Genomic DNA, 23,245 nt, shown 5'->3' with positions numbered 1-23,245 from the left:
TCTTGTGCTGAATCCTGCTGGAGGGGGTTGTCTTCGGCACTGCCTGGGGTGTTATTGCCTCCCGTGGCGGAATCGCCGTTTTTGCTGTGGCGAGATTTAGAGCGGCGCCGCTGACACCGGCGCTTAGGCCGTTTCTTGGAGGGGTCATCCTCCATTGTTACATCGCCATTCCCATCTTTTGGGATGTCCACCATGTATATTTCGTATGATGAGGTGGCCTTCCAGTGTCCTGTAGGCGCTGGTTCTTGGTCGTCTCCTGCATCGTCGTCCATACCGTCGATGTCTTCGGAGTCGAAGTCGAGCATGTCTGTTAAATCATCGATAGTGGCTACGAAGTGGGTGGTGGGTGGGCTTTTAATTTTTTCGTCGTCCGCATCCCAACCTTCCTGACCATAATCCGGCTAGGGCTCTCCTGATAAAGAGAGATACTTTAGTGAATTCAGGATGTCTCCAAAGGGCGAGTGTTGAAAGATGTCCGCGGCAGTGAACTCCATGATCGGCGCCCAATCGGATTCGATTCACAGGGGCGCGGAAGGTTCAGAGTCTGGCGAGGAGTCCGGCACCTTGGAGTCACGAGCTTCCCAAAGAACAGGGTTGGTGTTCGGCTTGATCTCCGTAGAGATAGCAGCCCCCAAGGCAGTGTCCAGCCACCGGTCCTCGATCGGCGCAGTCGGCTCCGAGCGAAGGGTCGGAGCGGACACTGGTGCGGCCTCCAGGGCACTGTCCAGCGGCAGAGCTAGATCATGCCCATCATGACAGTGCGGCGCGCTTGGCTGTGGCTCGAACCCGTCAAAGATCAAGTCTCCGCGGACGTTAGTCGTATTGTTCAAACTTCCAAATCTGACCTGATGGCCAGGGGCGTAGCTTTCGATCTGCTCCAGATGGGCAAGCGAATTAGCCTGCAATGCAAAGCCGCCGAATACGAAGATCTGTCCGGGGAGAAAAGTCTCACCCTGGACCGCATCGTTGTTGATGATCGGAGGAGCCATCGGGCCTAAAGATGACGACACAGAGGAAATCTCAATGAAAGCACCAATGTCGGTGTCAAAACCGGCGGATCTCGGGTAGGGGGTCCCGAACTGTGCGTCTAGGCAGATGGTAACAGGAGACAAGGGACACGATGTTTTTACCCAGGTTCGGGCCCTCTCGATGGAGGTAAAACCCTACTCCTGCTTGATTAATATTGATGATATGGGTAGTACAAGAGTAGATCTGCCACGAGATCAGAGAGGCTAAACCCTAGAAGCTAGCCTATGGTATGATTTTTGTTCGTCCTATGGACTAAAACCCTTCGGTTTATATAGGCACCGAAGAGGGTTAGGGTTACACAGAGTCGGTTACAATGGTAGGAGATCTACACATCCGTATCGCCAAGCTTGCCTTCCACGCCAAGGAAAGTCCCACCCGGACATGGGATGAAGTCTTCAATCTTGTATCTTCATAGTCCAGGAGTCCGGCCAAAGGTCATAGTCCGGCCATCCGGACACCCCTTAATCCAGGACTCCCTCAGAGACAAACACAAAATGCCCACAAAAGTTAGACAAATGTGAAGCTTTTGAGCACGTGAGAGGACCTGGTGCGTTGATATTGTCACTAATTCTCTCAATCTGCACTTCATTTGCAACATGAGGATAAGCAGGTTGACGAATTTGATTTGGCACAGCATTTTCTTCAGGGCCATTTTGTTCAGTAGCACCAGCATGATTTTCTTCACGTTCAGGAATGACTTCCTCTGCAGATTCTTCAGTAGGGATGACATCCTCAGTGGCCTTGAACTTGATGGATTCCTCAGGTGACGTTTCATCTAGCACAGGAGGTAGGAGCTCTCTTTGTGATCCGTTAGTTTCATCGAACCGCACATCTACAGTTTCGAAAACCTTGTGATGATAGGTGTTAAAGACTCTGTAGGTGTGCGAGTCCTTTCCGTAACCAAGCATAAAACCCTCATGTGCTTTCGGTGCAAATTTAGAGTTGTGATGAGGATCTCTAATCCAGCATTTAGCACCGAAGACTTTGAAATAACTTACATTGGGTTTCTCGTCAGTGAGGAGTTCATATGAGGTCTTTTTTAAGAATTTGTGAAGATATACCCTGTTGATGATGTGGCATGCAATATCAATAGCATCAGGCCAGAAACAAGGTGGAGTCTTGTATTCATCAAGCATAGTGTGAGCCATCTCAACAAGAGTCATGTTCTTGCACTCCACGACGCCATTCTGCAGAGGAGTATAAGGGGCAGACAACTCATGAGTAATACCAAGTTCATCAAGATAGTCATCAAGACTAGTTTTCTTGAACGCAGTCCCATTATCACTCCTGGTATGCTTGATCTTCACACCAAAGTTCATAGATGCTCTTGAGGAAAATCATTTGAAGACTTTCTGCACTTCCTTTTTGTAAGTGATGATATGCACCCATGTGTAACGAGAATAATCATCAACAGTGACAAAGCCATATAAAGATGCAAAATTAGTGAATGTGGCATAATGAGTAGGGCCAAAGAGATCCATGTTAAGTAATTCAAAGGGACCAGAAGTGGTCATGATAGTCTTCGAGGGATGCTTGGCTCTGGTGATCTTTCCAGCATCAAAAGCCCCACAAAGATGATCTTTGAGGAATTTGACACCCTTGATGCCAATGACATGCTTCTTCTTCGCGAGTGTATGCAAGTTCCTCATGCCAGCATGACCAAGTCATTGATGCCATAACCAGCCTTCTGAAGCTTTTGCAAGTAGTCATGTGGCAGGCTGTGGTCCTTCAGAGAAATCAACAATATACAAGTCTCCTCTCCTAAAGCCTTCGAAGACTTTGGAATTGTCAGATTCCATTAGCACGATGCAGCGATATTTGCCAAAGACAACAACCATATCAAGATCACAAAGCATTGAGACAGACATGAGGTTGAATCCTAAGGACTCGACAAGCATGACTTTGTCCATGTGTCTATCCTTTGAGATTGCAACCCTACCAAGACCCAATACCTTGCTTTTGCCTTTGTTAGCGTAGGTGATGTGCTTCAGATGAGATGGGGATAAAGCAGTGTCCATCAATAAGTTCCTTTCACCGGTCATGTGATTTGTACATCCACTGTCGAGGACTCACTCAGTAGCTTTGCATTGTTCATCCTATAGATTAATTGGTGGAACTTACGAACCCATATACTTCATCAGTGAAGAATATGATATCAATTTCATTAGATTGAATTTCATCAAAAGTATAACAGATATAGCAATATGAGTACGTGAGATATGAATAATTCATTTCTTCATGATTAGCTTGCATCCATTCAATCATATTCAGGTCTCCAGCAAATTCTTCAGATGATTAAGTTCGTCTAGAGACCTGACCCTGCATAAGAGATTAGTTCATTTTCTTCACCACCCACATCTAGAGGGGTGGCAAAGAGTTCATCATTCTGCAAGCTCCATAAGAGAAAGATGGCATAGAAGCCAGTGCACTTTGTTTCATAGAAGAGGGGTTAGGATAAGCATAGGAATAAGCAGAGAAATTCTTCGAGGACTTATGAACATAATGGTTTGAAGAATAATGCACATATTCATAGCCTTTAGACTTTCCCTGTGAAAAAGAAGTGTTAGCACAATGATGTTCATATGAGGATTTGGATCCACGTGAGGAATTTGATCCAGATGAAGATTTCCGTCCATATGAGGACTTGGATCCATATGAAGATTTTGATCCATATGAAGAATTTGATCTAGTGTTCCTATTCTTCACAGGTGGTGTCATGATGACATTCACCTGAAGACTTTCAAGGCACCTTTTGGTAACCTAGATTTTCTTCATAGGGGAACCGTTCCTGCAGTTAGTTCCAACATAATGAGCAAATACTTCACCATTCTGATTCTTGAATAGTTTATAGTTGGAGTCAAATGACACATCAGAGGAATATGAAGATTCACAAGTAAAGTTAGATAAAGTGCATGGATCTTGTACAGTCAAAAAAAGTGCATGGATCTATAGGAGGCCCTTTCACAGCAACCCATGAGGTTTTGGGATACTGCTCAGGTTTCCAGTAGGTCCCATCAGCAAAGGCAATACCCTCCTTCCTAGGTTTCCTTGCAAAGGCAATACCCTCCTTCCTAGGGTTCCTATTCAAGATCTGCTTTTTGAGCACATCACAAAGAGTCTGATGACCTTTGAGGCTTTTGTAAATGCATGTCACATAAAATTCCTTCAACCCTGCATTATCGTTAGTGATACTAGTGGTATCCTTAGATGAGGAATTTGTGACCACAGAGACAGTTGAAGAATTTGCAGCAATAGAAGCATTTGAACATTCAGGTAAAGAATTAGCAGATTCACGCTCAATGCATTTCAGACATGATGGAATGTATTCTTCCTGAGCGGAACTGATCTGTTGAGCAAGCAATGAATTGTTTTTCTCCTGAAGATCATCATAACTTACTCTTAGAATCTCAAGATCTTGCTTTCTTTGAAGATATTCATAAGAAAGCTTCTCATGATCAGCTAAGAGAGACTTATGATGACCCTGAAGATTGTCAAACTTAAACTGAAGTCTCTGAAGATTATCAGTCAAAGTCTTAGTTCGATTCAATTCCTCACCCAACAGGTCATCGCTTTTGTATAGCAGATTTCGAACCTTTTCCAAAGCCTTTTGTTGTTCGACAGCAATCTTAGCAAGTTTGGAATAGCTAGGTTTGAGATTGTCATCAGATTCATCCTCACTAGATTCAAAGGGGGGATGTTTGAGTACCTAGGCCCCTTTTGCCATGAAGCAATTGGTGGGAGCATAGTCGTCGATGCTCTTGTCAGCAGTGTTGGGGAGGTCCTTTTCTTCAGCATTGAAGATGGACTTGGTGATGTAAGAAGTAGCAAGGGCTAGGATCGCACACCAGGGTCTGACTCCTCAGATTCCTCCTCTTCCTCATTTTCCTCAGATTCGCTTTAGAGTCCATTTCCTTGCCAATAAATGCCTGAGCCTTCTTAGAACTGCTCTTCTTGTGATACGAAGACTTTGAAGATTTTGATGATGAGGACTTTGAAGATTTCTTCTTCTTCTTTGAGTCATCAGAATCGTCATCTTTGTACATTTTCATCTTTGATTCCTTTTCCTGCTGAGGACAATGAGACATGTAGTGACCAGGTTTCTTGCATTTGTGGCAAGTCCTCTTCTTGTAGTCACGGGATGAGGAATCATCACTTCTTGAAGACTTTCCAAAGCAATCACAGCGAGAGAACTTCTGGAATTTCTTCACGAGCATTGCTAGCTCGTAGCTCGGTTCCTCAGGATCACCAAGGTTGCTGCCAGAATCTTCACCTTCAGATTCAAAGACTGCCTTGGCCTTCGGTGCGCGTGATCTTCCATAGCTTGTCCCATAGAGGTTTCTCTTCTCAGCAAGCTGGAACTCATGAGTATTTAGCCTCTCGAGGATATCAGCAGGATCTAGTGAAGTCTCCTCGCTCTTGAATCATCAGTGCAAGGGTATCGAATGAAGAATCAAGTGATCCAGCAATTTCTTCACCACCTCATGGTCGGTGATGTCAGTGGCACCAAGTGCTTGAAGCTCATCTGAGATGTCAGTGAGGCAATCAAAAGTTTGCTGAACATTTTCGTTCTCGAGTCTTTTTAAGCGGTTCAAGAGATTGTGAAGAACGTCAACTCAAGAGTCACGTTGAGTGGAGACTCCTTCGTTGACCTTGGACAGCCTGTCCCAGATCAGCTTTGTTTTTTCCAAAGCACTCACTCTGTCATACTGTCCTTTGCTTAGATGACCACATATGATATTCTTTCCTTGAGAGTCGATTTGCTTGAATCTCTTCACATCGCAGCATTCACAGACGGAGTGACTGAGGGAACACCATTTTCCACAACATACCAGAGATCGTTATCAATTGCCTCAAGATGCATGCACATCCTATTCCTCCAGTAGGGGTAGTCCGTCCCATCGAAGGTAGGACACCCCGCCAAGACCATTATCATTCCTACAGTCAACATAACTAAAAATCCAGGTGGTTAAACCAAAATCACATAGAACAAGGGAGTACCTTGCTCTGATACCAAGTGAAAGTGCATTATAATGACTAGAGGGGGAGAATAGGCGATTTTTACAAATTCGTCACTGAGGAATTTCTAGGTGAAGAAATTCCTAAGTAACGACACACTAGCAGCGGAATAAGTACTCAGGTAAAAGCATAACAGAGTAAAAGCATAGTCATCATGATGAAATGAAAGACAAGCATAGAGTATAGATAGCGTGAAAACAGGATAAGCAGGCTAAGGACTAAGTGACTGAAGAATTAGGATTGAGGAAATAGAGAAAGTCTTCAGACAAAGTCTTCAAACAGTAATGATCAGGTTCATCAACACATGAATGAGGAAATGAAAGGGTTGAGGAAATAGAACCAGTTGGCTTGGTGAAGACAATGATTTGGTAGACCAGTTCCAACTGCTAAGACAATTGTACATCTCGTTGGAGCGGCTGGGTATTTAAACCAGAGGACACACATTCCGAGACACACAGTCCTCACTATATTCTCCTTGAGCTAAAGTCACACAGACCTCGCCCAATCACTCGTGGTGATTCTTCAGGTGACTTCCAAACCTTCACAGACTTGGTCACTCGGTGATCCACAATTCCTCTTGGGTGCTCAGACCATGACGCCTAACCATGTGGACGATGCAAAGTCCTCAAAGGTAACAAGCATCAGTTCCACACAGGAGCAATCTCTTCAGTGATGCTCAATCACTTTGGTTTGTAGGTGTTTGGGTTTTGGGGTTTTCCTCACTTGATGATTTTCGCTCAAAGTCCTCGGGGGATGGGATTCTCTCAATGACAAGTGTCAGTTTCTCTCGGAGCAGCCAACCATCTAGTGGTTGTAGGGGGCAGCTATTTATAGCCTAGGGAGCAGTCTGACGTGATAAGACATAAATGCCCTTCAATGATATGACCGTTAGGTGGGTAGATATTTTGGGACAGCTAGCGCATAGCACAGCAACGGTCGGATATTTGAGGTTCAAAGTCCTTGGGGCTATCATGTTCCTCACTGGGTAGGCAATCCGCACTGGCGAATTCCTAACTCCTTAGTCAGAACAAATTCCTCAGAGACCAGAAGATCTTCATCTATGTCACTGAAGAAATTGACTGAACTGATATGAGATTTCCAATGGCTTCACTCGAAAGGATTGGGTAGGTGTAGGATTTTGAGATGAGCATCACTTGGAAATCACTTTCCTTAGTATTACCTCGACCCCCTTTAATAGTTCGGTGTTTCCTATGACTCAAGAAAGGGAAAATGAAACTATCAAAACAAAAGTATTCACGCTTCATAATGCTCGCATGAATATCCAAGTCTTCAAGGTCACACCAATTTCTTCATTGTCAAAATCTTCAGGAGAACCAAAGTCTTCAGCTGAAGACATACATTTTTAGGGGTCGACTTTCATCGTAAATATCAAACTCCTCATCGACTCATAGAGCTTGTGTACACTGACAAACATATTAGTCCCTTAACCTATAAGTCTTCAATACACCGAAAACACTAAGGGGCACTAGATGGACTTACATTAAGCATGTTCTAGTAAACATGCCTAGCCCATCTTATCTATTTTCCATACCTTTTTATAGACAACAGGGCCATTCTCTGCTCTAGCAGCACCTGCCTCGTGATCTTTGACTATGTCAATTTCATTTCTATCAGTGCCAGTTTCAATGTCTATACTAGGTTGTCTATAGCAGTAAACAATTCTATCCATTTTTTAATCCGTCCCTTTGCTACCATGCTACTCTTTTGCAATGAAGATATCACTACATATGTTATTGTTTAATTACCGTTTGTTATTTTTGGTGGATGTTTACCCTGATGTAGTTAACATTGGCTTTCCATGTAATTACATAGGGCTACAATGGGCGATGTAGTTGTTTATCTTCGAGGTTAGCTGCATCCCATGTCTTATACACCATTTGTCCCTAAATATAAGTATTTTTAGAGATTCCAATATAGACTACATATGGAGCAAAATGAGTGAATCTAGATTCTAATCTGAACTATTCTATAATTCTATATACATTCGTATGTAGTTCATATTGCAATCTCTAAAAATACTTGTACTTATGAACGTAGGTAGTTGTATTTTACATCATTTTGTGCAATCTCAGTTTAGCTTCTAACATTTACTAGTTGCTTGTAGGTACATATATGAGCGGTACTGATCTACGCTTCAATCCCTTTTGCGTATGGGGCAATGAGATATTCATGAACAAATGTCAAGTGAGGAAACTAAGAAAGATTGTTAGGTGAAAGAACCGGGTGACGGGAATTAAGATCTTTATTTACACTTTGTCCAAGACAATAGTGAACTTTAGGATGGTAATTAATGTGTTGCCTTTTCCCCCTGCCCACAACAAGTTACTCTATTAGACCTGAGTATCTGAAATTTTTCTCTTTTCAGTGGTTTCTGAAGCTATTTACTAACGATTACCTTGCAAACTACATGACGGAGTGGAGGCAATTAAGGTTAAATTATATAATTCATGCTACCATGATAATGCTCTAGAAGTCTTCCTGAAGGCGATGAAGGATTGGCGGGTGATCGTCACAAGGGGTTGGACAAAAGTTGTTCATGCCTATGGCATGCAGGAGGGCATATTATGGGCATTCCACTTCTTCAACACCATCGGAAACCAAAATTATTTACACTTGCCTCTTCAACTTTACCGCCTCTAAATATTGTGGTTCAACATAGTTAATTGATATGTAATCTTGTAATTACTAAACACATTGGACTGAGAATTTTATTTATGGATTGGTTGTTGAACCATTGTGCTGAGAATTTGAATTCCATGTTTCATATTTCAAAATTTCCAATTCAAATAATAAATTATAGGGAAATATTAAACTATATAGGAGCAAATAAAATAATGTGCACACGGTTAGAAAGAAAACAACATGAGCGATGAAAAATAGAGAATGGACGGTTCTTTGACATGAAACGTTTGCGATCCCTGACGGATGCACACACGGTTTCGTCTCATATTCATGTGTGATTCATGGTAATACGGCAAACATTTCAAACCTATGTGCGTTTGTGATAGGAATACCTACCGCACAAAGTTATGAAAATGGACATGTTGGCGTTAGTAGAGGCACCGTACACATTTTACATTCTGTGATAACGTACCTTCCGCAAACACATCGATAAATTAAATGTTGATGTCCACCTTTTTCGCACGACTATAGCGGCGTAATCATTTGGGATGTCTCTCGGATCAGAAATGTAACGTCGAGACATAATGTCTGGGACCAGGGCGACTTCTCATACATTATTCTATGGCGACCATCAGTAGCTGCTCGCATATCCCCGGCGGTTTTTGGGTTGTGTGGGAAGGACCCCCACCCCCCTATCACACACACTCACTCGGCAACAGTTTAGATTGTCGTCGCGGAAAGGGGTTAAAGATCGTTTGTATAGCACATTATGGTACAAGTGTATGTTGCTTGGTTCTCGCTACTAAATTATAAATCATTTTTAATTAAAATTGGCTTTGATATACCTTGGGATCCAAGTGGGTCATTAAGTTGAGCACTATATGCCTAGCTTAATGGCTTTAAAGAAAGCCCTGCCTGGGAGACAATCCGGAAATTTTAGAGAGTCATTTACTTATATTGTGTTCTTTCAAAAAGTTTAAAAACAAAAAATATAGAGGGGAACCTAAACTTTTTTTCAAAAAGAAGTGATTGGAAGGTTATTGATGCCTGCTTGAACTACGTCGGTATTTCCCCAAAGAGGAAGGGATGATGCAGCATAGTGATGGTAGGCATTTCCCTCAGTGATAGGACCAAGGTTAGCGATCTAGTAGGAGAACCAAGAAACACAATGTAAACATCCCCTGCTCACAAATAACAAATACTCGCAACCCACGTGTTAAAGGGGTTGTCAATCCCTTTCGGGCAACGGTGCCACAAATTGGCGAGAAGACGTGATAAGTTGTGATAGATAGGATAAAAAGATCGCAAATAAAATAAAGTGCATCAAGGTATTTTTTTATTTTTGGTTTAATAGAACTGAAAATAAAAAGCAAAGGAAAATAGATCGAGAAGGCAAATATATTAAAGAAGAGACCTGGGGCTGTAGGTTTCACTAGTGGCTTCTCTCGAGAAAACTAGCAAACGGTGGGAAAACAATTACTATTGGGAAATTGATAGAACTTCAAATAATCATTACGATATCCAGGCAATGATCATTATATAGGCATCACGTCCAAGATTAGTAGACCGACTCCTGCCTGCATCTACTACTATTACTCCACACATCGACCGCTATCCAGCATGCATCTAGTGTATTAAGTTCATGGGAAAAGGGAGTAATGCAATAAGAACGATGACATGATGTAGACAAGATCTATTTATGTAAAAATAGACCCTATCTTGTTATCCCTAATAGCAACGATACATACATGTTATTTCCCCTTCTGTCACTGGGATCAAGCACCGTAAGATCGAACCCATCACAATGCACCTCTTCTCATTGCAAGATAAATAGATCAAGTTGGCCAAACAAAACCCAAATATCGGAGAAGAAATACGAGGCTATAATCAATCATGCATATAAGAGATCAAAGAAGACTCAAATAACTTTCATGGATAAAAACATAGATCCGATCATAAACTCAAAGTTCATCGGATCCCAAGAAACACACTGCAAAAATACTTACATCATATGGATCTCCAAGAGACCATTGTATCGAGAATAAAGAGAGAGAGAGAGAGGAAGCCATCTAGCTACTAATTACGGACCCATCGGTCTACAAAGAACTACTCATGCATCATCGCAGAGGCACCAATGGACATGATGAACCCCTCTGTGATGGTGTTTAGATTGGATCTGGTGTTTCTGGAACTTGCGGCAGCTGGAATTGATTTTCATTGACTCCCCTAGGGTTTCTGTAATATTGGAGTATTTATAGAGAAAAGAGGCGGTGCGGGAGGCCACCAAGGTGGGCATAACCCACCTGGGTGCGCCTGGGCCCCCAGGGGCGCCCTGGTGGGTTGTGCTCCCTTCGAAGCTCCCCTCGGGTACTTTGTTGACCTATACGGTGTCCTCTAGTCTAGAAAAAAATCCACAAAACGTTTCACTATGTTTGGACTCCGTTTGGTATTGATTTCCTGCGATGTAAAAAACAAGCAGAAAACAACAACTGGCACTGGGCACTATGTCAATAGATTAGTACCAAAAAATGATATAAAATGATTATAAAATGATTATAAAATGATTGTAAAACATCCAACAATGATAAAATAACAGCATGGAACAATCAAAATTATAGATACATTGGACATGTATTAGCATCCCAAGCTTAATTCCTGCTCGTCCTCGAGTAGGTAAATGATAAAGCAGAATTTTGTGTGTGGAATGTTGCCTAACATGTTCATCACATAAATTTTTTTCTATAGCATGGACATTTCGACTTTTATGTTGTTCAAAGCAATAGTCTAGTTTTGACATGAAGATTTTAATACTCAAGCATATAAGCAAGCAACCATATCTTTCAAAATATCAACACTAAAGCAAGTTATCCCTAGCCCATTATGCTCAATCATTGATCCATTCATGAAACACACTCGAATATTAGCTACACAAAATGCTCAAATATGATCATAGTACCCCTTAGTTTGTGCTTTATAAGAGAAGATGGAGACTCAAATTAAAAATAAAAATTTCATGAAGTAAAAGAAAGGCTCTTTGCAGAGGGAAGTAGGGATTTCTAGAGGTGCCAGAGCTCAAAGCGGAAATAGAGAGATAAAAACATTTTGGGAGGCATACTTTTCCCACCAACGAAATCGACTTAGAGCTCCCAACACTTTCCATGCTAGATACATCATAGGCGGTTCCCAGACAGAAAATAAAGTTTATACCTTTTTCCACCATTAGTTTCACTTTCCATGGCTTGTCCGTATCCACGGTTGCCCTCCATACCAACACTTCCCAAGGAATTTATAGTTTGACAACATAAAGTAAATTAAATTTTTTATTTTGGGACTGGGCATCCCTAATACCTTTGACGTATTCTCGTGCAATGACAAGTGAATAAACACTCATCATCAGAATAGCACATCTAGCATGCAAAATATTGGCCACCCCTCACCGCCTTGCGAGCGGTACGAGCACACAAAATACAAATTTATTTTGAAAATTAGAGATGGCACATGCAAATTTGCTTAGAACGGCGCGGAAATAGCGCATATAGGTTCGTATAGTGGACTCATATGGCAAAACTGGTTTAAAGCGTTTTGGATGCACAAGTAGTGATCATACTTAGTGCAAAATGAAGGCTAGCAAAAAGATCGAGAAGCGACCAACCAAGAAACGAAAAATCTCGTACCCAACCATTAAGCATAAGTAACACCAAATAATGCATCACAAGTAGGTAATTTCATTGCATGACTATTGACTTTCGTGCTTGCATAGGGAATCACAAACCTTAACATCAATATTCTTACTAAAGCATAATTACTCATCAACATGACTCACATATCACATTGTCATATCTCAAAACCATTACTAAGAACGAAGTTTATTTTGTCCAATGATCTTCATGAAAGTGTTTATTATATCCTCCTTGGATATCTATCACTTTAGGACTATCTTCATATGTTGCTTTTAATAAGCTCAAACAAATATAAGTGAAGAATATGAGCATAATATAATTGAAGCAAGAGAGAATTCCTTCAAAAAATTACTAACTCCCAAATAAATCTAAGTGAAGCATGCGAGCATTTCTTCAAAAATAACTAAGCACACCATGCTCAAAAAGATATAAGTGAAGCACTAGAGCAATTCCAAGGCTCGAAAAATTTAAGTGAAGCATAGAAGGCATAGCATAATTTTTGGCTCTCTCAAAAAGGTGTGTCCAGCAAGGATTCAAGACTTAAAACACAAAGCAAAACAAGCAAAGACTCATACCCCACAAGATGCTCCAAGCAAAACTCATAATATGTGACGAATAAAAATATAACTCCATGTAAAATACCGATGATTGTTAGAAGAAAGAGGGGATGTCACTCGGGGGCATCCCCAAGCTTACTTGCTTGCTACTTCTTGAATATTATCTTGGGGTGCATTGGGCATCCCCAAGATTAGCCTTTTGCTAATACTTATTCCTACATCCATCGTAAGATCACCCAAAACATGAAAACATCAATCACACAAAACTCAACAAAACCTTCGTGAGATCCATTAGTATAAGAAAGAAAACCACTACTATAAGCATTGTTGCAAACCCATTCATATTTTATTTTTGCATTATATCTACTGTATTCCAACTTTTCTATGGCAAAAGCTCTCAAAGATACCCATAGAATCATCAAAACAAGCACACAACGCAAAGAAAACAGAATCTATCAAAAACAGAACAGTCTGACTACTTTGAATACTTATGTAACTACAAAAATTCTGAAAAATTAGGACGACAATAATAATTTGTTTATTAATCTTCTGCAAGAAGAAACAACTCAAAATCACTCTTCTGACAAAAATGATAAATAATTTCGTGAGCGCAAAAGTTTCTGTTTTTCAACAAGATCAAGTCAACTCTCACCCAAATCATCCCAAAGAACTTGCTTGTCACAAACACTAATTTAAACCACAAAAAACACATCTAACCAGAGTCATAATTGGGTATTTTATTGAAAACAGCAAGAAAACCAAAAAGCAAAAAGATACAAGTTGGGTTGCCTCCTAACGGGCGCTATCATTTTACACCCCTAGCTAGGCATAACGTGAAGGATCTAAGTGTTTTCATCTTTAATTCTAGATCCATATGATGCCCTCATGATTGATTCATATGGTTGCCTAATTCTTGTTCTAGGGAAGTGTTCCATTCCCTTCCTTACTGGAAATTGAAATTTAATATTGCCTTCTTTCATATCAATCACGGCACCAATAGTACGTAAAAACGGTTTATCAAGTATAATTGGACAATACGGATTGCAATCAATATCAAGAACAATAAAATATATGGGCACATAATTCCTATTTGCGATAATAAGAACATCATTAATTCTTCCATAGGCTTTTTAATAATAGAATCCGCCAAGTGCAAATTTAAAGAGCATTCTTCAATATCGGTAAGATCAAGCACATCACATAAAAACTTAAGAATTGTAGAAACACTAGCACCCAAGTCACATAAAGCAAAACACTCATAATTTTTTATCTTGACTTTGATGGTAGGTTCCCATTCATCATGTAATTTTCTAGGAATTGAAACTTCTAATTCCAACTTTTCTTCAAAAGCTTTCATCATAGCATCAACAATATGTTTAGTAAAAGCTTTATTTTGTTCATAAGCATGGGGTGAATTTATCATGGATTGCAACAAAGAGATAAAATCAACCAAAGAGCAACTATCATGATCAAAGTCTTTGTAATCTAAAATAGAGGGCACATCACTAGTTAAAGTCTTGGCCTCTTCAAACCCACTTTTATCAATTTCCTCAACAAGGTTTTCACCCTCCGAAATATAAGGGACGCCTTCTAGCTAAAGTTGACTCTTCTCCAGTCCCTTTTTCATCAATCTTAATTTTACTAAACAAAGATTCAATAGAAGAATCACCAACCATTTTAAGATCCACATCATTTTTATTAAAGAAATCACTGGAAAACACTCTTTCTAAAAATTCTCGTTTAGCTCTAAGCATAGCGGTTCTTTTCTTACTTTCATACATTGAAACATAAAGAGCTTTAATTGATTCTTCAACTTTAGGCACAAAAAATTTCATCTTGAGTGTTTCTGCATCATGAGAAATTCTATCAATACTTCTAGACATATCATCAACCTTATTCAGCATTTCTTCTATCGTAGCATTGAAAACTTTTTGAGTATTGAAAAATTCTTTAATATTATTCTCAAATTCAGAGATGTTTAAATTATTATTATAAGAAGGATTACCATAGGAATTGACATAATTATCAGAGGAATTACTAGGAAAAGGCCTAGGATTAAAATTACCTCTATAAGCATTATTGTTGAAATTGTTTCGCGAGATAAAATTCACATCTATGGCATCATCATTCTGCTCAATCAAAGTAGACAAAGGCACATCATTAAAATCAATAGGAGCACTTTTATTAGAAACCAACTTCATAAGAGCATCAACTTTTTTAACACAAAGAATTTATTTCTCTATGAATTGACCTTTTTACTAGTAGGAGCTCTTTCGGTATGCCATTGTGAGTAATTTTCCATAATATTTTCTAGAAATTTAGTAGCTTCACCCAAAGTAATTTCTATAAAAGTACCCCCCGCGGCGGAATCTAAAAGATTACGAGAAACAAAATTCAACCCCGCATAAAATTTTTGTATGATCATCCAAAGATTTAACCCATGAGTTGGGCAACTCCTTAGCATCAATTTCATCATTTCCCAAGATTGTGCAACATGCTCATGTTCAAATTGCTTGAAATTCATGATCTGGGTTCTAAGGGAGATGATTTTTGCGGGTGGAAAATACTGATTAATAAAAGCGTCCTTGCACTTGTTCCAGGAATCGATACTATTGCGAGGCAAAGAAGAAAACCAAATTTTGGCGTGATCTCGCAAAGAAAACTGAAACAATATCAACTTCACAACATCATTGTCCACATCTTTTTTTTCTTTTGCATATAGCATAATTCCACGAATGTGTTAAGATGGGACGCGACATCCTCATTAGGAGTACCGGCAAATTGATCTTTCATAAAAAGATTCAACAAAGCAGTATTAATATCACAAGACTCCACACTAGTGGCGGGAGGATCAATCAGAGTTCTAATAAAATCATTCTTGTTGGTATTTGAGAAATCACACAAATTGGTGTTCTCTTAAGTCATGGTTACTACACAACAAGATTGCACTCAAAAATAGATCTGACGAGAAAACGGCGAATGAAAAAAAGGCGAATAAAACGGCAATTTTTTGTGAAGTGGGGGAAAGGAAAAGGAGAGTGTCGGTGTCAAAACCGGCGGATCTCGGGTAGGGGGTCCCGAACTATGCGTCTAGGCGGATGGTAACAGGAGACATGGGACACGATGTTTTTACCCAGGTTAGGGCCCTTTCGATGGAGGTAAAACCCTACTCCTGCTTGATTAATATTGATGATATGGGTAGTACAAGAGTAGATCTACCACGACATCAAAGAGGCTAAACCCCAAAAGCTAGCCTATGGTATGATTGTTGTTCGTCCTACGGACTAAAACCCTCCGGTTTATATAGGCACTGAAGAGGGTTAGGGTTACACAGAGTCGGTTACAATGGTAGGAGATCTACATATCCGTAAAGCCAAGCTTGCCTTCCACGCCAAGGAAAGTCCCATCCGGACACGGGATGAAGTCTTCAATCATGTATCTTCATAGTCCAGGAGTCCAGCCAAAGGTGATAGTTCGGCTATCCGGACACCCCCTAATCCAGGACTCCCTCAGTAGCCCGTGAACCAGGGTTCAATGACGACGAGTCCGGCGCACATATTGTCTTCGACATTGCAAGGCGGGTTCCTCCTCCGAATACTTCATAGAAGATTTTGAACACAAGGACAGTGTCCGGCTCTGCAAGATAAGTTCCACATACCACCTTAGAGAGAATAATATTTACACAAATTCAATCTGTTGACGTATTCCGTGGCGTGACATCACACCACGGCCAAGCCTCTATTCGAATCGTTTTCACTGTCCCACCTCAGCGCGTTTAGCGAGGCTGTTTCCTTGGCACGTCTTGTCAAAGCAGAGATCGTGTCCCCTTATTCCGGGATTCTCATCAATATGGGCGTGGGTAACCCAACCGTGCCATTGATTACGACGCTTGGGAGATACGCGAGTTTTACCAGGCTGGTGGGGACGCATAGTTTTGTCCGTCCATATAAGGGGATAAGGATCCACTTTTTCACACACGCATTCTTCCTCCTTTGCTCATCCATTTCCGCGCACTCGAGCTCCAGCGCCCAAGTCTGCACATCTCGCCTCAACCTTCCCCAGCCATGTCCGAAGGGGGAGGCAAGTGGATGGTCTCCTCCGTCACGAAGGGGCACATCAAAAAGCTGCGGAAGGCCAGATACTTGTCCAGCGACATCGCGCAACGGCTCCGCGACAAGGGGCAGCTTATCCCCACCCCCAGGCCCCATTAGAGGGTGGTGTTCCTCACCCACTTCCTCCGCGGACTAGGTTTTCCACTTCATCCATTTGTCTGGGGGCTCATGTTCTACTACGGCCTGGACTTCCACGATCTGGCCCCGAATTTCATCCTCAACATCTCAGCGTTCATCGTCGTGTGCGAGGCCTTCATCTGCATCCAGCCCCACTTCGTCTTATGGCTGAAGACCTTCAATGTCAAGCCGAAGGTAGTGGGCGGCCACCAGGCGGAGTGCAGAGGTGCCATGGTGGGCAGGATGCCCAACGTCTTATGGCTCGAGGGCTCCTTCGTGGAGACCATAAAGTGGTGGCAATCGGGGTGGTTCTACATCACCGAGCCGCGTGACCCTAAATGGGGAGCGGCCCCCGAATTCTGATTTGGCTTTCCTACACGGCTCACCTCTTGGAAAGATACGGGCCTGACATGGGGTAATTCGGAAGAGCTGACCGGACTCCAATCCTACGTCCCAAACCTGGTGAACAAGAAGCTCAAGCTTGTCAACATAGTCCAGGTCATGCTCATCCGCCGGATCCTCCCGTGCCAACAACGGGCCTTCAACTTGTGGGAGTTTGATCCGGCACAGCACCAAACCTTGAGTAGGCTCTTCGACACTGCGTACGAAGATGCCTGGAAGGTGCTGTTCAAGGGTGCCGAGGCTCCCGCATCCGCTACCGAAGATCGCGGATTCAGCTCGCAGCGTCAAGCCAGCGAGGTAAGCTATTTTACCCTTTATAGGAAACTTGTTTTTCATAGTTTGACTCTATGAGGGATCTAAACTCCCTTACCTTTGACAGGCCTGGCAGAAGACGTCCGGGCAGGTTGACTGTCCGGCTCCCTTTTCCAGAAGACCCAGCGGACGCCTGATTGATGGGGCTGCTGGTTCCGGCACCTCACGTGGTGCCGGAGAAGAAGGACAAGAAGAAGGCCATGGGAACTCGAAGGAGTTCCCAGCGCCAGGTGTTGTCGGACTCATCGTCCGATGACTCCGAGGCGGACTCCTCCCGCGAAGACGAGGAGGAGGAGAAAGAGGCCTCTTCCCCAGTGGGGGGAGAGAAGAAAAGGAAGGCCGCCCCAACTGGGGAGGCCGGAGGGTCCAAGAAGGGAAGGACCCTTCCTCCAGACTACTCCACCAACGCCGACGACGGCGAAGAGGAGTGGCCACCGAGGGCTAAGCCGCTGGCGACATCATAAGTGTCCGGATACCAGAATAACTCATGGCATTTCGTTTGTCGTATAGAATCTCCTAACGCAGGATATAACCCTGCAGCCCGCCCAAGGACGGGCTCGACACTTCAACGAGCGGCTCCCTGGCTCCGTCGGACGTGAATAACACTTCACTTCCAGCTGCCTCCTCTCCTCGCGCTGCGGATGACGCCGAGGTGGGGTCCCAAAAGGGGCCCAGCTAGGAGGGGGAGGTCCACGAGGCGCCGCAAGGCAACCTCCCGGACTCCAGGCACAAGGGGGATCAAACCCCAAAGGTCTCTAAGTCCGGCCCTGGGCCGGACTCCGCACCGGAACCTTTAGTAGTTCCAGAGTCCGGTAGGCAGCCCCTTCGTAAGAAGGGCGAGACTGCGACACCGGTGACCTCCTTCCAACCGGAGGCGCCGGATAATTTGCTGGAGGCGCTTAACGGTGCCTCCATCGACGAGGAGCACCGCACTGTTATGAGTGTGGTGAACCAGAAAGTTCAGTCCGCCAAGAGCGGGCTGACTGAAGTCTGTGCCAGCCTTCTAACAGGCTTTGAGGTATGTATTTAAGATATGTAAAAATATTACCGCATAGACAGTAGCCCCTGATGCTCAATTTGGTGTTCGGAAAGAAAAGCCGAACTGAGGATCTAAAAAGATGTACGCAGGAGTCTAACATAAGTATCTCAATATGGGGAATGCAGGCTGCGCTGCTGACCTCTACCGCACTGACTGCGGAGGTCAATGCATTGGAGCAAAGCCTCGAGCGGTCCGAGAACAAGCTCGGCCTTGCCAAAAAGCAGCTCGAGGACAAGGAGGTAAGTAATAACTTATGGAAGTATATAAAAGATGTGGTTGCAAAAAATGACAGGAATAACGTGAGAATTGCAGGGGCCACGAATGAGGTGGCGACCCTGAAGGAGGCGGTGTCCAAGGCCGAAAGCAATGCGGCCGCGGAGCGCACCGAGTGAGAGAAGCAGGAGGCGCGGGTGGCGGAGGTGCGGCAAGAGCTCCAGACTCTCGTGGAGAAACACGAGAGTTTGGAGCGTGACACAAAGACTCGAGAGTCTGAGCTCACCTCGACTCTTGAGAGCGCCAAAGCCACTAAGGCCGAAGCCTAGAAAGCCCTCCAGGAAATTGAGGCAATGAAGAAGATAGCGACGGGTAAGGCATTCTTCATGCAAAGCAAGCACGTGAAAGTGAATTACTTGTTACTTACCTGAATCCGGAGCTCTCCAGGAGCATTCGTAGATCTGCCCCGCAGTGTGTCCGACGCTGCCGCATTCTACCGGGCCGAGGAGGGGAGCTCGACGGAGAAGGTGTTCTGGTCTCAGTATGCTAAGGCCGAACACCCGGTGCTCTTGAGCGACCAGCTGAAGCAGCTGGTCGAGCTCCATAAGGTGGCCGAACAGGCCATAAAGGGCCTCATAGTTCGGCTGTGGCCTAAGGAAGCCATGACTGCGAGCTACTTCGGGCTGGTGAGGCGGCTGGTGGACGCCTGTCCATGGATTGAAGTTGTCAAGCACTCAATCTGTATCGAAGGTGCCCATAGGGCCCTTGCCCGTGCTAAAGTGCACTGGGAAAGATGGACGCTGACAAGATTGTGACGGACACTCCATCGTCAGGCAGGGAGTATCGCTAGCCCGAGATGTATTATGCGGGCGTCCTGAAGGGTGCCCGCCTTATAGCGGGTGAATGCTCCAAAGATGTAATTTTTGAGTAAACTCGCATTTGTTATCCTGTACGCTTGAAAACTTGTTCATATGCGCTAAGCAACGCTTGTGAATTTAAAATATTACCTTCTGTGCGGCCGTTTATTAAATTTGAGAGATGGCGAGTCGTCGGCTTCTGCCCCCATGCCGCGAGTGCTGGGGTGTTCGGGATAAACTTGAGCGCTCTTTTTCCCATTCTTGGGTCCTTCAAGGGAGGCGCTCAATGCAATGAATGAGGCAACCAAACTATAATGCTTGAACACTCTCACTTAGCCATAGAATTCTATATTTATAAATTTCGGCGAAGGCCCTAGTATTCGGAAGACCGAGTTCGGGGCGCTATCCACGCCTGGGTCAGACAAAGCCGACTCCTCGCTCTAAGCGGCATAAGTCTTTAGGGACTCGAAAACCTCTCGAACAGCGACCAACTCTCACCCTATCATGAGGTTAGTTTTAGCTTTCTCCACTAAGGTGCTTAGCCCAGCTCAACCGGGGCACAATCGCAGTGGTTCTCCCAGCGCTACCTTAGCCGATATAACGGAACATAAGGTACCAAAACATGGGAGCCGGGCAAACCCAACTATTGACCCAAGACATGATACGGAGCCGATGCATATAATGCTATAAGTTCGGGGTGCCGCACTTGTGAAAGTGTTCAGACTTATCACGCCATATTTTGGGGTACTTAATCCCCTGGTGTATTTGGCCGTACCAAAGCGTACAGATGCAACATGTCATAAGTGAACATGTATAGATAAGAAAAAGGAATGCAATAATAGGGAAAAGTTGTGCATTGTTTATTAAAAACGCTGCGGTAAAAGCAAAACGATACAAATAGTGCGATAAGCAAGGGACTGGACCATATGACATGTCCCCCTCCAGGAGAGAGCTGCGGGATGATATGTAAATCAAGTATACTGCTCGCTATAGAGACCACCTGGACATTCGACGTAGCTTTCTGCTTCCCTGGCTGTTGCATCGTGTGTTCGGTGATTCTACTGCCGGACAGGGCTTCTTGATAAAGGAGTCCTGAAAGGAAGAAAAAAGAATTACACAATCGGGAGCCCCTGGTGTGGTTGAGCCGCATTCTGGGCCTGCCATGGTCGTGCCCCTCCCCCTATGCCCATGGTATTTCCAGAGCGTAATTATGTACGTGTAGTACTAGTTTCGCAATTTCACGAGGGCTGGGGTTGGGGCCGCATTGCTACGCATGCTCGGGACGTGCCGGGCGGTCTTGTTGTAGGTTACTCCGGGCGCGCTTGACGGTGTCCAGACGTTTAATAGCCGGACTCGAGAATTGCCTTGAGAGGCTGCTTTGTATTTCCGCCGCGAGGGCCGCCGTATGCTCCTCCGTTCGGAGAGAGCGTTCGGTGTTTCCGTTGACCGTAATGACTCCTCGAGGGCCTCGCATCTTGAGCTTGAGGTATGCATAGTGCGGCACCGCATTTAACTTTGCAAATGCGGTTCGTCTGAGCAGTGCGTGATAGCCGCTACGGAACGGGACTATATCGAAGATTAACTCCTCGCTTCGGAAGTTATCCGGGTATCCGAAGACCACTTCAAGTGTAACTGAGCCTGTACACTTGGCCTCTACACCTGGTATGACGCCTTTAAAGGACGTCTTTGTGGGTTTAATCCTTGAGGGGTCTATGCCCATTTTGCAAACTATATCCTGATAAAGCAGGTTCAGGCTACTGCCGCCCTCCATCAGGACTCTAGTGAGGTGAAATACGTCAACGGTTGGGTCTAGAACCAATGCGGAGAATCCGCCATGGCGGATGCTAGTGGGGTGGTCCCTTCGATCAAAAGTGATCGGGCAGGAGGACCACGGATTGAACTTTGGGGCGACTGGCTCCATCGCATATACGTCCCTTGGTGCACGCCTCCGCTCCCTTTTGGGTATGTGGGTTGCGTATATCATGTTCACCATCCGCACTTGTAGGGGGAAGCCCTTCTGTCCTCTATTGTTCGGCGGCTGGGGCTCCTCCTCGTCGTCGCTGTGCAGCCCCTCGTCATTGTTTTCGGCATTTAACTTGCCTGCCTGCTTGAACACCCAACAATCCCTGTTGGTGTGGTTGGCTAGTTTTTTGGGGGTGTCGTGTATCTGGCACGAGCGATCGAGTATTCGGTCCAAATTGGACGGGCCCGGAGTATTTCTGTTGAATGGCTTTTTCCGCTGACCGGGTTTAGAGCCTCTGAATCCGGCATTGACTGTTGTATCCTCAGCATTATCGTCATTAATGCGACGCTTGTGCTTGTTGCGACGCGACCTGCCGTTGCTGTCCTTGGTATCCGAATTACCAGGGCTCTTGGTCATGTTGTTACTACGAGCTAGCCAGTTGTCCTCTCCCGCGCAAAAGCGGGTCATGAGTGTTGTGAGGGCTGCCATGGATTTTGGCTTTTCCTGTCCTAGGTGCCGGGCAAGCCACTCATCGCGGATGTTATGTTTGAAGGCTCCAAGGGCCTCTGCATCCCGACAGTCGACGAGTTGATTTTTCTTGGTTAGGAACCGTGTCCAGAATTGTCTGGTTGATTCCTCTGGCTGCTGAATTATGTGGCTTAGGTCATCGGCGTCCGGTGGTCGCACATATGTGCCCTGGAAGTTGTCGAGGAATGCGGCTTCGAGGTCTTCCCAACAACCAATTGACTCTGCTGGCAAGTTGTTAAGCCAATGCCGAGCTGGTCCTTTAAGCTTGAGTGGGAGGTATTTGATGGCTTGTAGATCATCACCGCGAGCCATGTGGATATGAAGGAGGTAGTCCTAGATCCATACCGCAGGATCTGTTGTGCCATCGTATGATTCGACGTTTACGGGTTTGAAAGCCTCAGGGATTTGATGATCCATCACTTCGTCTGTGAACCATAGTGGGTGTGCGGCGCCTCTGTATTGGGCTATATCACGACGCATCTCAAATGAGCTTTGTCTGCTGTGTTCGGCCCGGCCGGAATTGCCATATCCGGCGTGACGGTTATCATTACATATTGTGGGGCGCCCACGTGATCCGTAGATTGATCTTGTTTGCCTTGCCTTGTCCTCCAGTATATCCCGCAGGTCTGGCGCATTTTCCCGCGCTTTGGTATTTTTTGAGCGGCACCGGGGTGCGGCTTGACTGGAGGGCCGAGAGGCCTCTCTGTCGCGGCCACGAGGTGGCCGGTCGGCCGTATCATGCGCTGGTGATGCAGGTTTAGGTGCTTCCTCCTCTAA

Source organism: Triticum dicoccoides, chromosome 3B (assembly GCF_002162155.2).
Source record: "Triticum dicoccoides isolate Atlit2015 ecotype Zavitan chromosome 3B, WEW_v2.0, whole genome shotgun sequence".
NCBI classification, from domain to species: Eukaryota; Viridiplantae; Streptophyta; class Magnoliopsida; order Poales; family Poaceae; genus Triticum; species Triticum dicoccoides.
The sequence above is the reverse complement of the archived record's forward strand: the minus strand, read 5'-3'. Positions refer to the sequence as shown.